The following is a 15,548-nucleotide window of genomic DNA, read 5'->3' as shown; positions in this document are numbered from 1 at the left end:
TTACAGCCGTTGGTTTCAGTGCTGTGAGTGATGACTATAGCCATGCCGGAACACCTGTATGACTGATAACCTGCAGCTCCTAGGAGAAATGGTTAATTTTCTCCTGGACACCGCACTTTCAGAACTGCGGCGGATCATCCTGCATATTAACCCTTTATCTACCTTTTTCTCTGGAGTTTGGTAAACCTGAAGTGTCTTCATAGCGTATTTTTTGGTTCTTTCCTAAGTGTTTTTTACAAGTTATTTTGTGCACTTTTCCTGTGATATTTTCAGGTCGTTTTGAAATCTGTAAAGAAATGAATAAAACGCTCCAACGCTCCAAAAACTACCTGGGCATGTTCCCAAGTGTTTTTTTTACCCTCCTGTCTCTGATTGACAGGTCACTGAAACATGAGTGACCTAGAGACAGGCAGCGGGCAGGGAAAAGGCAGAGAAGCAGCAGAGATGTAAATACAGGTGCATAGCCATAAATTAGAATATCATCAAAAAGTTAATTTATTTCAGTAATTCAATACAAAAGAGGAAACACATTATATAGTCAAACAGAGTGATTTATTTCAAATGGTTTTCTATTAATGTTTATGGCTTACAGCCAATGGAAACCCAAAAGTCATTATCTCAGAAAATTAGAATAATTACCACAAAACACCTGCAAAGGCTTCCTAAGCGTTTAAAATGGTCCCTTAGTCTGGTTCAGTAGGTTACTCAATCATGGCAAACACTGCTGACTTGACAGATGTCCAGAATGCAGTCAAAGACAAATTCCACAAGGAGGGTAAGCCACAAAAGGTCATTGCTAAAGAAGCTGGCTGTTCAGAGTGCTGTATCCAAACATATTAATGGAAAGTTGAGTGGAAGGAAAAAGTGTGGTAGAAAAAGGTGCATAAGCAACCGGGATAACCACAGTCTTGTTAGGATTAAGAAAAGGCCATTCAAAAATTTGGGCAAGATTCACAGGGAAATGGACTGCTGCTGGAGTCAGTGCTTCAGTAGCCACCACACACAGATGTATCCAGGACATGGGCCACAAGTGTCGCATTCCTTGTGTTAAGCCACTCATGACCAATAGACAACGCCAGAAGTATCTTACCTGGGCCAAGGAGAAAAAGAACTAGACTGTTGCTCAGCGGTCCAAGCTGTTGTTTTCATATTAATGTAAATTTTGCATTTCATTTGGAAATCAAGGTCCCAGAGTTTGGAGGAAGAGTGGAGAGGCCACAATATAAGCTGCTTGAGGTCTAGTGTGAAGTTTACACAATCAGTGATGGTTTGGGGAGCCATGTCATCTGCTGGTGTAGCTCCACTGTTTTGTTTTTTTTTTGTTTGTTTTTTAATCAAGACCAAAGTCCACGCAGCCGTCTACCAGGAAATTTTACAGCACTTCATGCTTCCCTCTGCTAACAAGTTTTTTGGTGATGGAAATTTCATTTTCCAGCAGGACTTGGCACCTGCCCACACGGTCAAAAGTACCAATACCTGGTTTAATAACCATAGTATCACTGCTTGATTGGCCAGCAAACTTGCCTGACCTAAACCCTATAGAGAATCTATGGGGTATTGTCAAGAGGAAGATGAGAGAGACCAGACCCAACAATGCAGACGAGCTGAAGGCTGCTATCAAAGCAACTTCTGCTTCCATAAAACCTCAGCAGTGCCACAGGCTGATCGCCTCCACGCCGCATTGATGCAGTAATTCATGCAAAGGAGCCCCGACCAAGTATTGACTGCATTTACTCTACAGACTTTTCAGTAGACGCCAACATTACTGAGTTTAAAATAATTTTTTCAGTTGGTCTTATATAATATTCTAATATTCTGAGATAATGACTGTTGGGTTTTCATTGGCTGTAAGCCATAATCAGCAACAGTAACAGAAATAAACACATGAAATAGATCCCTCTGGAATGACTCTATATAATGTTTTTGTATTTAATTACTGAAATAAATTAACATTGTGATGATATTCTAATTTGAGATGCACTTGTATATGGCCTACCCAGTGCCCACTGCACTTCTATATCATTAGCATACAATTTAACTATGGGTTTCTCATAAACAGCACGATAGATTTGTAAAAGAAAGGTAAGGATTTACTCCGCATTAATGAGGGGTAAAAGATCCTGATGACAGGTTCTCTAGTAAATGTCGTCTAGACCATGAACAGTCCCATGCATGCTTGTAACAGTGGAAGGGCTGGTGCAGATGAGCGTAGATTCTCTCATCCTAGAGAATCGGGTCGATGATGTAAATGACACTATGATCAAACTCTGATCAGAGTGTGATCATACATTATTTCTGATGAGGAGAAGATGGAGAAAAATAAAGTCTCCATTTTCTCCATTCTGTCAGTCTGTGGAAATTGCGGAAATCAGACTGCAATTAAATGTCATCTGACTGCAGTGTGATGCTTTCCTTGGACTCATTGACTTGCACATGCACTTGAGTGCGACCTAATATGAGATCAAACTCAGACTTGCATCAATTTTTTTTCCCTCTGATAGACTCTGAGGAAAGAATTGGAGATGTGCACGGCCATGTAGACTAACATTGGTTCAAGTGTGATCTTATGTATTATCGGATTGCACTCTGACCGAAAATAGTCATGTGAACCTGGTCTAAATCAGGATAGATCCTGCACACAGATTTTGCAAAATTAAAGGGAACCTGTTAACTTACAAAAACAGTATTTACTCGTATATGTAGTTACATGTAGTTGTAATATACAGAGTAATAGCATATAAATAATGTTAGCATAGTGAACTCTAAACCCAGCTACATGGAGAAAATTTAAGTTAATACATCCCTACAGCCACTCAATTTCAGTCATTTGGTTGGCGCAGGGATTGGTACCAGTCACCTCTCACTACATTGAGACCCGTTTGACACAACATTTTATGTTTAAGGGGACTGTCAGCACAGAATAACAGTTCAAAGTACAGGCGCTTGTGCAGCATGGCGGGGCTAAGCATTTATATACACCTTCCCACCTGCTGGTTTTCCATCTCCTCCCTTCTCTGGCTCTATGAAGCCAAAGCCTTCATTCAAACGAGAGAAGGGCAGAGATAGATAGATAGAAAACAGGCAGATGAGAAGGTGAGCTTAAAAAATTGGCCACACCATGATGCATGAGCGCCTGTGCTTGGTTTGAACAGTTACTCCGTCGTGACTGACAGAGTCCCTTTAATAGCTGCATGGTCTTATTTAAATTATATATATATACACACAGACACACAGTGAGCAAAAAAAGTATGGTCAGTCACCAGTGACAAAGCAGATGAAAAATGGGTCCATTTTTTGCCACAAAAAAATCACTGACATCTGAATTAGGCCTGTTTGTTGTTCTGTTCTAAGCGTTTGTCAAAAAATTTCAAGGGGCTATACAACAGTTTGAGTGAACCTGCCATTATACTATGGCGATTTCAGTGATCTGTGACATGCAGTGGGGAAAAAAAAAAGTATTTAATCAACCACCAATTGTGCAAGTTCTCCCACTTAAAAAGATGAGAGAACTGAGATTAACATCATAGGTAGACCACAACTATGAGAGAAAAATGAGAAAACAAATCCAGAAAATCACTTTGATTTGGCAAGATTTTTTTGGCAAATTATAGTGGAAAATAAGTATTTGGTCAATAACTAAAGTTCATCTCAATATTTTGTTATAGTGTCTTGTGAAAGTCTCCCTTGAATTTTTCAACCTTTTCCCACATTTCAGGTTTCAAACATAAAGATAAAAATTTTAATGTTCTGGTGAAGAATCTACAACAAGTGGGACACAATTATGAAGTTGAACGAAATGTATTGCTTATTTTAAACTTTAAAAACAAACAAACAAAAAAACCAAAACAGAAAAGTGGGGCGTAAAATATTATTCGTCCCCTTTACTTTCAGTGCAGCAAACTCACTGCAGAAGTTCATTGAGGATCTCTGAATGATCCAATATTGTACTAAATGACTGATGATGATAAATATAAGCCACCTGTGTGTAATGAAGTCTCTGTATAAATGCACCTGCTCTGTGATAGTCTGTGTTCTATTTAAAGCACAAAGAGCATCATGAAGACCAAGGAACACAACATTCAGGTCTGTGATACTGTTGTGGAGAATTTTAAAGCCGGATTTGATTACAAAAAGATTTCTAAAACTTTAAACATCCCAAGGAGCACTGTGCAAGCGATCATATTGAAATGGAAGGGGTATCATACCACTGCAAATCTACCAAGACCTGGCCATCCATCCACACTTGCATGTCAAACAAGGAGAAGACTGATGAGAGGTTTAGCCAAGAGGCCCATGATCACTGTGGATGAACTGCAGAGATCTACAGTTGAGATGGGAGAGTCTGTCAATATGACAACAATCAGTCGTACACTGCACAAATCTGGCCTTTATGGAAAAGTGGCAAGAAGAAAGCCATTTCTCAAAGATATCCATAAAAAGTGTTGTTTAAAGTTTGCCACAAGCCACCTGGGAGACACAACAAACATGTGGAAGAAGGTGCTCTGGTCAGATGAAACCAAAATCAAACTATTTGGGCACAATGCCAAACGATATGTTTGGCGTAAAAGCAACACAACTCATCACCCTGAATACACCATCCCCAATGTCAAACGTGGTGGCAGCATCATGGTTTTGGCCTGCTTTTCTTCAGCAGGGAAAGGGAAGATGGTTAAAATTGATGGAAAGATGGATGGAGCCAAATACAGGACCATTCTTGAAGAAAACCTGTTGGAGTCTGCAAAAGACCAGATACTAGGGCGGAGATCTGTGTTACAACAAGACAATGATCCCAAACATAAAGCAAAATCTACAATGGAATGGTTCACAAATAAACGTATCCAGGTGTTAGAATGGCCAAGTCGAAGTCCAGACCTGAATCCAATCGAGAATCTGTGGAAAAAGCTGAAACCTGCTGTTCACAAACGCTCTCCATCCAACCTCACTCAGCTCAAGCTATCTGCAAAGGAAGAATGGGCAAGAATTTCAGTCTCTCGATGTGCAAAACTGATACATACCCAAAGCAACTTGCAGCTGTAATCGCAGCAAAAGGTGGCGCTACAAAGTATTAACTTAAAGGGATTGAATAATATTGCACGACCACTTTTCAGTTTTTTTTTAAAGTTTTAAATAAGCAATAAATTTCGTTCAACTTCACAATTGTGTCCCACTTGTTGATTCTTCACCATAACATTAACATTTTTTATCTCTATGTTTGAAGCCTGAAAAGTTGGAAAAATTCAAGGGAGCCGAATAATTTCGCAAGGCACTGTATCCTTTGTTGGCAGTGACAGAGGTCAAACGTTTTCTGTAAGTCTTCATAAGATTGGCTCACACTGTTGGTGGTATGTTGGCCCATTCCTCCATACAGATTTCCTCTGTAGCAGTGATGTTTTGGACCTGTCACTGGGCAACACGGACTTTCAACTCCCTCCAATGATTTTCTATGGGGTTGAGATCTGGAGACTGGCAAGGCCACTCCAGGAACTTCATATGCTTCTTATGAAGCCACTCCTTCATTACCTTGGTGGTGTGCTTGCTGTCATTATCATGCTGAAAGACCCAGGCACATTTCATCTTTAGTGGCCTTGCTGATGGAAGGAGGTTTACACTCAAAATCTCACGATACATGGTCCCATTCATTCTTTCATGTTCACGGATCCATCATCCTGGTCCCTTTGCAGAGAAACCGCCCCAAAGCATGATGTTGCCCCCTCCCCCATGCTTCACAGTAGGTATGGTGTTCTTTGGATACAATTCAGCATTCTGTCTCCTCCAAACATGACGAATTGTGTTTCTACCAAACAGTTCTACTTTGGTTTCATCAAACCATATGACATTCTGTTCTGGATAATCCAAATGCTCTCTAGCAAACTTCAGATGGGTCCAGACATGTATTGGCTTAAGCAGGGGAACACATCTGGCACTGCAGGATCTGAGTCCCTTGCGTAATAGTGTGTTACTGATGGTAGCCTTTGTTACGGCGGTCTTAGCTCTATGTAGGTCATTCACTAGGTTCCCTTGTGTGATTCTGGGATTTCTTCTCACCGTTCTTGTGAACATTTTGATCTCACGGGGTGAGATCTTGCATGGAGCCCCAGAATGAAGGAGATTATCAGTGGTCTTATGTGTCTTCCATTCTCTTATTATTGCTTGCATAGTTGAATTCATCACACAAAGCTGCTTGCTTATTGCAGATTCAGTCTTCCAAGCCTGGTGCAGGGCTATAATTTTGTTTCTGGTGTCCTTCGACAGCTCTTTGGTCTTCACCATAGTGGAGTTTGGAGTGTGACTGTTTAAGGCTATGTGCACACGCTGCGTTTTTTTGACGCTGCGTTTTTGTGCGTTTTTGGCCGCTAAAAACGCACAAAAACGCACCTGCGTCGAAAAAACGCGGCAAAAAACGCACGCGTTTTGCCGCGATTTGGTGCGTTTTTTTGCTGCGTTTTGCTGCGTTTTTGCTCACTGCGTCCTTATGCGTTTTTTATCAGTGAACAAAAAAAAAAAGGTCTGATGTCATTTCCTTCTTCAATGTGTTCTTCATTCTCCACTAGTGTATGCAGAAGAGCAGACAGCTGCAGAACTACAAGGCTCAGCATCCTCGATCCAATAGTGTATGCAGGACAGCAGACAGCAGCTGTCGAACTACAAGGCTCAGAATCCTCCATCCAATAGTGTATGCAGGAGAGCAGACAGCAGCTGTCGAACTACAAGGCTCAGCATCCTCCTTCCAGGACTGTATGCAGGATTTCTTTGCCCCCCCCAAAAAAAAAAATGACGTGGGCTTCGCCATATTTTTGTATGCTAGCCGGGTACAGCAGGCAGGTACGGGCTGCCCCCAACCCCCAGCTGCCTATTTGTACCCGGCTGGGAACCAAAAATATAGGGAAGCCCTTTTTTTTTAAATTATTTCATGAATTTCATGAAATAATTTTAAAAAAAAAATGACGTGAGCTTCGCCCCATTTTTGAGTCCAGCCGGGTACAACTAGGCAGCTGGGGATTGGAATCCACAGTGCAGGGTGCCCATGCTTTCTGGGCACCCCCGCTGTGAATTGCAGTCCCGCAGCCACCCCAGAAAATGGCGCTTTCATAGAAGCGCCATCTTCTGGCGCTGTATCCAACTCTTCCGGCTGCCCTGATGCCGGGTGGCTAGCCAGGTAATAATGGAGTTAGGGCTAGCTGTATATTATCAGCTAGCCCTAAGCCCGAAATTCATGGTGTCACGCCAATATTAGACATGGCCACCATGAATTTCTAGTAAAGATAAAAAAAAAACACAACACAGAAAAATATTTTTATTAGAAATAAAACACAACACAATTAGTGACTCCATCTTTATTGAAATAAAGAACCCCCCTCCGCAGTAATCCTGGGTCAGGGTCCCGCGCCGTCCAATCCGGATCCAATATCATCTGATCGGTTTGCTGGAAGGCAAAGCGATCAGATGATGTGTCAGGTTAAAGGATGTGAATCCCATCACACATCAGCTGATTGTATAAAAGCCGATTATACAATCAGCAGATGCATCAGTAGAAAAAAAAAAAAAAAATAATACTCACTTATGTGCTGAATTACCGGCAGCTCCCGGAGCGATGGGGCGGGAGTCTGATCCTGTCCGATCGCTGCAGCAGCTGCCGGTAATCAGGGATGAAGTCTCCTGACGCATCCGCTGATACCGGCCGGGCGCCCGCGTCAGCCCGAGACTCGATCAGCTGATGCGTCAGCTGACTGCATCAGGTGATCCATCGCCAGGTCCTGCAAGCAAGGTCCTGCCCCGGGGAGACTGCACACAGCCGGAGCGGGAGCGGCGATACCGTGACAGGAGCTGGGAGCGGGCATGGCACCGCGAGGCTGCAGACAGGTGAGTATAACTTTTTTTTTTTTTATTCTACTGTTAACTTTTGTTTTCGCAGCCGCTTCCACCTCCTGCCTGTACATGGCGCCGCACGGCAGCATACATGCACAGGACGGGAGATGGACGCAGCGGTGACGGTACCGGGAGGATTCATGCTTCTGTCTATACTGACAGAAGGAATCCTCTTCCTGTACACGTCACTTTACTACCCACCTCCTGCGCTTATAGCTGCGTTTTTGGTCTTAGAAACGCACCAAAACGCAGCTATTTGCGTTTCTCATTGCGTCTTTCAACATCCCATTGAACTCAATGGATGAAAAGCGCAGTGAAAAACGCGGGAATAATTGACATGCTGCGTTTTTGTGGTCACCACAAAAACGCAGCTGAAAAAAAACGCTGTGTGGGGACAGCAAAAATGAAAACTCATAGACTTTGCTGGGGAAGCAAAGTCATGCAGTTTTGAGGCCAAAAACGCACCCGAAAAACGCGCAAAAACGCCGAGAAAAACGCACCGTGTGCACATAGCCTAAGGTTGTGGACAGGTGTCTTTTATACTGATAACAAGTTCAAACAGGAGCCATTAGTACAGGTAATGAGTGGAGGACAGAAGAGCCTCTTAAAGAAGAAGTTACAGGACTGTGAGAGCCAGAAATCTTGCATGTTTTTAGGTGACTAAACACTTATTTTCCATCATAACTTGCAAAAAAAATCTTGCCAAATCAGACCAGGTGATTTTCTGGATTTGTTTTCTCATTTTGTCTCTCACAGTTGTGGTCTACCTATGATGTCAATTACAGGCCTCTGTCATCTTTTTAAGTGGGAGATCTTGCACAATTGGTGGCTGATTAAATACTTTTTGTTCCCTGTGTGTGTGTGTGTGTATATATATATGTATATATATATATATATATATATATATATATATATATATATAATTTTTTTTTTTCTTTTTGTTAAAACACGATCTGTTGTATAACTGATTCAAATGGATAAATTGATTAAACGCAAGTGTATGAGTTTAAAGAAAAAAAAAACCAGCAGATTGTTTCTGCTTTGGTTTAAATTTTTACATGACCCCGGAAGGTGTGTCAGGAAATCATCCCCTATTGTATTGTGTTGTATATAAATACAAACGTATTTGTGTCTAAATATGTATAAGAGTTCAAACTGATACATAAAGTAGACCTTAAAAACGTGGTGTAAAATAGTAGGCCTGAGCGCGCTGTTCTCCCTGCGCCTCGTTGTGTGCGGAGGCTGGTTCTGATTCATGGTACTCCTGGCTCAGGTTCCCATTCAAACTGTAGTAACATTTTTTGCATAGAACAAGTAAAGTTTAGGATGTCCATTTTAAAGTGCACATACCTTTTACATCACCTAAGAAAGAAATGCAAATTTGAATTCAGTTTAAAACACCTAGAAGGTTGGTTCTTTCTGCCATGTTACCGCTGGCTGAAAGCATTCCTGTCTTTTGTGTTAGGCAGTGCAACCACATCTTTTGCTTTGATTTGTGTAGTGTGTAAATAAGCTCTTACAATGTTCACCTAAAAGTGCAACTGAAAGTGACTGTATGTCCAAAAATATTTTGGTCTCATACAAATTGGCACATTAAAGGGAACTTAAGTGTAAATTCATATTGCAGAAATTAGACCACGGTTGCATTATTGTAGGCTACATTTCCACAAGGAGCTTTTGGTGCATTTTTGATATTGCAAAATTTCTGCACCTGCATAATCTAAGTTAGATTTCTTGCGCTGCTTTTTTTTTCTTATTTCAACTGCGATTTTTGCCGTTTGGTTTGTCATGTTTTAAATCTGTTTTTTTTTTATAATAGGGGACTAACATGTAATCTCAACCCTATTTTAAAATGTGCAATTTTTATTAATATTCATTAAAATGTACCCACAAACAGACACACAAACATAAATGAGAATGGATCACGATATCCTTGTAAATAACCAAGGAATTTTATATACACACTCACTTTAGGAAAGGGAAGGGAAACTAATATAGCCCTATAAGGGTAGTGTATCCCTACCTAACAACGGAGGGTATGACACCATAAGTTACCGGGCGCCCCCGTTCCACGTCGGCTCTCCCTCTCCCTGACCCTGATATAGGGATGGGATGGAAAGCCCTATAGTGGTGCTTGCACAGTACAATATATATGAGTTCCCAAATGGTAATACTCTTCCCTGTATTGTTTTCCTTAGATCAAGAAGGTATCAATTTACTGATCTACAACCAGGAATTCCTATTCATGATACTAGCACTGTACCAGACGTATAGACTTCTATTCCTAATAAATTATCTTTATGCAAGGTAGTGATCCATAAGAGTTATTTACAACCACATATGTTACAGGGTGGTATACCCCACAAGTATATTACAGTCACCTAGAGTCATATCACAAGGGGCTCAGATAATCTCCCCATTATACCCCAGGAGCTGAAAGAAAAATGGGATACAGACACCCCTGCAAATTACTGCAAAATAGACAAGGTTGCTCCAATCATATTCTATATATATATATTCTGCCGTCTCCCCTTAGCCTCCTGATGACCCTCTAAAGGGAGAGGAGAAACGCGTTGAGGCCTAGCAGGCCTGGATTCCTGCTTCTCAGGGAAGTAATTCATCTTTTCTCCCTGTTATACTATATTATATAGAATATAAAAAAAGTGCTGTGTTGTGCTAGGATCTGATCCTGCAGGACTGAACCTGTGGGGCCGTGCGCCGGGGGGGGGGGCCCGCTCCTGCAGGGCCGTGCGCCGAAAAAAAAGTGCTGTGTGCTAGGGTCCGATCCTGCAGGACTGAACCTGCAGGGCCGTGTGCCGGGGGGGGGGCCGCTCCTGCAGGGCCGTGCGCTGGAGGGGCCCGCTCCTGCAGGGCTTTGTGCTAAGGGGGCGACTGCTCCTGCACGGCTTTGTGCTAAGGGGGCGACCGCTCCTTCAGGGCTTTGTGCTAAGGGGGCGACTGCTCCTGCAGGGCTTTGTGCTAAGGGGGCGACCACTCCTTCAGGGCTTTGTGCTAAGGGGGCGACTGCTCCTGCAGGGCTGTGTGCTAGGATCTTATCCTGCTGGGCTGTGTGCTAACAGGGCTGCTCCTAGCTAGTGGTGGGCGCTCCTGCTGGGCTGTGTGCTAGTGGGGGGGGCGCTCCTGCTGGGCTGTGTGCTAGTGGGGGGGACGGGGGCGCTCCTGCTGGGCTGTGTGCTAGTGGGGGGACGCTCCTGCTGGGCTGTGTGCTAGTGGGGGGGGGGGGGGCGCTCCTGCAGGGCCGTGCGCCGGGGGGGCCCGCTCCTGCAGGGCTTTGTGCTAAGGGGGCGACCGCTCCTGCACGGCTTTGTGCTAAGGGGGCGACCGCTCCTTCAGGGCTTTGTGCTAAGGGGGCTGTGTGCTAGTGGGGGGGGTGTGCTCCTGCTGGGCTTTGTGCTAGTGAGGGGGGGGGGCGCTTCTGCTGGGCTGTGTGCTAGGATCTTATCCTGCTGGGCTGTGTGCTAGTGGGGGCGCTCCTGCTGGGCTGTGTGCTAGTGGGGGCGCTCCTGCTGGGCTGTGTGCTAGTGGGGGCGCTCCTGCTGGGCTGTGTGCTAGTGGGGGCGCTCCTGCTGGGCTGTGTGCTAGGATCTTATCCTGCTGGGCTGTGTGTGCTAGTGGGGGCGCTCCTGCTGGGCTGTGTGCTAGGATCTTATCCTGCTGGGCTGTGTGCTAGGATCTTATCCTGCTGGGCTGTGTGCTAGGATCTTATCCTGCTGGGCTGAGTGCTAGGATCTTATCCTGCTGGGCTGTGTGCTAGTGGGGGGCGCTCCTGCTGGGCTATGTGCTAGGATCTTATCCTGCTGGGCTGTGTGCTAGTGGGGGGCGCTCCTGCTGGGCTATGTGCTAGGATCTTATCCTGCTGGGCTGTGTGCTAGTGGGGGGCGCTCCTGCTGGGCTGTGTGCTAGGATCTTATCCTGCTGGGCTGTGTGCTAGTGGGGGGCGCTCCTGCTGGGCTGTGTGCTAGGATCTTATCCTGCTGGGTTGTGTGCTAGGATCTTAACCTGCTGGGCTGTGTGCTAGTGGGGGGCGCTCCTGCTGGGCTATGTGCTAGGATCTTATCCTGCTGGGCTGTGTGCTAGTGGGGGGCGCTCCTGCTGGGCTGTGTGCTAGGATCTTAACCTGCTGGGCTGTGTGCTAGTGGGGGGCGCTCCTGCTGGGCTGTGTGCTAGGATCTTATCCTGCTGGGCTGTGTGCTAGTGGGGGGCGCTCCTGCTGGGCTATGTGCTAGGATCTTAACCTGCTGGGCTGTGTGCTAGTGGGGGGCGCTCCTGCTGGGCTGTGTGCTAGGATCTTAACCTGCTGGGCTGTGTGCTTAGTGGGGGGCGCTCCTGCTGGGCTGTGTGCTAGGATCTTATCCTGCTGGGCTGTGTGCTAGGATCTTAACCTGCTGGGCTGTGTGCTAGTGGGGGGCGCTCCTGCTGGGCTATGTGCTAGGATCTTAACCTGCTGGGCTGTGTGCTAGGATCTTAACCTGCTGGGCTGTGTGCTAGTGGGGGGCGCTCCTGCTGGGCTGTGTGCTAGGATCTTAACCTGCTGGGCTGTGTGCTAGTGGGGGGCGCTCCTGCTGGGCTGTGTGCTAGGATCTTATCCTCCTGGGCTGTGTGCTAGGATCTTAACCTGCTGGGCTGTGTGCTAGGATCTTAACCTGCTGGGCTGTGTGCTAGTGGGGGGCGCTCCTGCTGGGCTATGTGCTAGGATCTTATCCTGCTGGGCTGTGTGCTAGGATCTTAACCTGCTGGGCTGTGTGCTAGGATCTTATCCTGCTGGGCTGTGTGCTAGTGAGGGGCGCTCCTGCTGGGCTGTGTGCTAGGATCTTATCCTGCTGGGCTGTGTGCTAGGATCTTATCCTGCTGGGCTGTGTGCTAGGATCTTATCCTGCTGGGCTGAGTGCTAGGATCTTATCCTGCTGGGCTGTGTGCTAGTGGGGGGCGCTCCTGCTGGGCTATGTGCTAGGATCTTATCCTGCTGGGCTGTGTGCTAGTGGGGGGCGCTCCTGCTGGGCTATGTGCTAGGATCTTATCCTGCTGGGCTGTGTGCTAGTGGGGGGCGCTCCTGCTGGGCTGTGTGCTAGGATCTTATCCTGCTGGGCTGTGTGCTAGTGGGGGGCGCTCCTGCTGGGCTGTGTGCTAGGATCTTATCCTGCTGGGTTGTGTGCTAGGATCTTAACCTGCTGGGCTGTGTGCTAGTGGGGGGCGCTCCTGCTGGGCTATGTGCTAGGATCTTATCCTGCTGGGCTGTGTGCTAGTGGGGGGCGCTCCTGCTGGGCTGTGTGCTAGGATCTTAACCTGCTGGGCTGTGTGCTAGTGGGGGGCGCTCCTGCTGGGCTGTGTGCTAGGATCTTATCCTGCTGGGCTGTGTGCTAGTGGGGGGCGCTCCTGCTGGGCTATGTGCTAGGATCTTAACCTGCTGGGCTGTGTGCTAGTGGGGGGCGCTCCTGCTGGGCTGTGTGCTAGGATCTTAACCTGCTGGGCTGTGTGCTTAGTGGGGGGCGCTCCTGCTGGGCTGTGTGCTAGGATCTTATCCTGCTGGGCTGTGTGCTAGGATCTTAACCTGCTGGGCTGTGTGCTAGTGGGGGGCGCTCCTGCTGGGCTATGTGCTAGGATCTTAACCTGCTGGGCTGTGTGCTAGGATCTTAACCTGCTGGGCTGTGTGCTAGTGGGGGGCGCTCCTGCTGGGCTGTGTGCTAGGATCTTAACCTGCTGGGCTGTGTGCTAGTGGGGGGCGCTCCTGCTGGGCTGTGTGCTAGGATCTTATCCTCCTGGGCTGTGTGCTAGGATCTTAACCTGCTGGGCTGTGTGCTAGGATCTTAACCTGCTGGGCTGTGTGCTAGTGGGGGGCGCTCCTGCTGGGCTATGTGCTAGGATCTTATCCTGCTGGGCTGTGTGCTAGGATCTTAACCTGCTGGGCTGTGTGCTAGGATCTTATCCTGCTGGGCTGTGTGCTAGTGAGGGGCGCTCCTGCTGGGCTGTGTGCTAGGATCTTAACCTGCTGGGCTGTGTGCTAGTGGGGGGCGCTCCTGCTGGGCTGTGTGCTAGTGGGGGGCGCTCCTGCTGGGCTGTGTGCTAGGATCTTAACCTGCTGGGCTGTGTGCTAGTGGGGGGCGCTCCTGCTGGGCTGTGTGCTAGTGGGGGGCGCTCCTGCTGGGCTGTGTGCTAGGATCTTATCCTGCTGGGCTGTGTGCTAGGATCTTAACCTGCTGGGCTGTGTGCTAGGGGGGCTGCTCCTGGGTGGTTTTGCACTAGGGGCCAATCTTGGGGGGGGGGGGGGCTGTGTCTTAGGCACATAACCTGCTAGGAGCCGATGCTGCAGGGCCGTGCGCCGAAAAAAAAGTGCTGTGTGCTAGGGTCCGATCCTGCAGGACTGAACCTGCAGGGCCGTGTGCCGGGGGGGGGGCCGCTCCTGCAGGGCCGTGCGCTGGAGGGGCCCGCTCCTGCAGGGCTTTGTGCTAAGGGGGCGACTGCTCCTGCACGGCTTTGTGCTAAGGGGGCGACCGCTCCTTCAGGGCTTTGTGCTAAGGGGGCGACTGCTCCTGCAGGGCTTTGTGCTAAGGGGGCGACCACTCCTTCAGGGCTTTGTGCTAAGGGGGCGACTGCTCCTGCAGGGCTGTGTGCTAGGATCTTATCCTGCTGGGCTGTGTGCTAACAGGGCTGCTCCTAGCTAGTGGTGGGCGCTCCTGCTGGGCTGTGTGCTAGTGGGGGGGGCGCTCCTGCTGGGCTGTGTGCTAGTGGGGGGGACGGGGGCGCTCCTGCTGGGCTGTGTGCTAGTGGGGGGACGCTCCTGCTGGGCTGTGTGCTAGTGGTGGGGGGGGGGCGCTCCTGCAGGGCCGTGCGCCGGGGGGGCCCGCTCCTGCAGGGCTTTGTGCTAAGGGGGCGACCGCTCCTGCACGGCTTTGTGCTAAGGGGGCGACCGCTCCTTCAGGGCTTTGTGCTAAGGGGGCTGTGTGCTAGTGGGGGGGGGTGTGCTCCTGCTGGGCTTTGTGCTATTGAGGGGGGGGGGGCGCTTCTGCTGGGCTGTGTGCTAGGATCTTATCCTGCTGGGCTGTGTGCTAGTGGGGGCGCTCCTGCTGGGCTGTGTGCTAGTGGGGGCGCTCCTGCTGGGCTGTGTGCTAGTGGGGGCGCTCCTGCTGGGCTGTGTGCTAGTGGGGGCGCTCCTGCTGGGCTGTGTGCTAGTGGGGGCGCTCCTGCTGGGCTGTGTGCTAGGATCTTATCCTGCTGGGCTGTGTGCTAGTGGGGGCGCTCCTGCTGGGCTGTGTGCTAGGATCTTATCCTGCTGGGCTGTGTGCTAGGATCTTATCCTGCTGGGCTGTGTGCTAGGATCTTATCCTGCTGGGCTGAGTGCTAGGATCTTATCCTGCTGGGCTGTGTGCTAGTGGGGGGCGCTCCTGCTGGGCTATGTGCTAGGATCTTATCCTGCTGGGCTGTGTGCTAGTGGGGGGCGCTCCTGCTGGGCTATGTGCTAGGATCTTATCCTGCTGGGCTGTGTGCTAGTGGGGGGCGCTCCTGCTGGGCTATGTGCTAGGATCTTATCCTGCTGGGCTGTGTGCTAGTGGGGGGCGCTCCTGCTGGGCTGTGTGCTAGGATCTTATCCTGCTGGGCTGTGTGCTAGTGGGGGGCGCTCCTGCTGGGCTGTGTGCTAGGATCTTATCCTGCTGGGCTGTGTGCTA

General features: G+C 48.3%; 1 protein-coding gene across 9 annotated transcripts in view; it reads left to right on the top strand.

Annotated features, from left to right (window-relative positions):
- The window catches only part of FBRSL1 (fibrosin like 1), a 792,546-nt gene that overhangs the window by 127,466 nt on the left and 649,532 nt on the right, over positions 1–15,548 (top strand). The window lies entirely within an intron of this gene.

The sequence above is a fragment of the Anomaloglossus baeobatrachus genome, chromosome 1 (genome assembly GCF_048569485.1).
Source record: "Anomaloglossus baeobatrachus isolate aAnoBae1 chromosome 1, aAnoBae1.hap1, whole genome shotgun sequence".
Lineage (NCBI taxonomy): Eukaryota > Metazoa > Chordata > Amphibia > Anura > Aromobatidae > Anomaloglossus > Anomaloglossus baeobatrachus.
The sequence above is the reverse complement of the archived record's forward strand: the minus strand, read 5'-3'. Positions and strand labels throughout refer to the sequence as shown.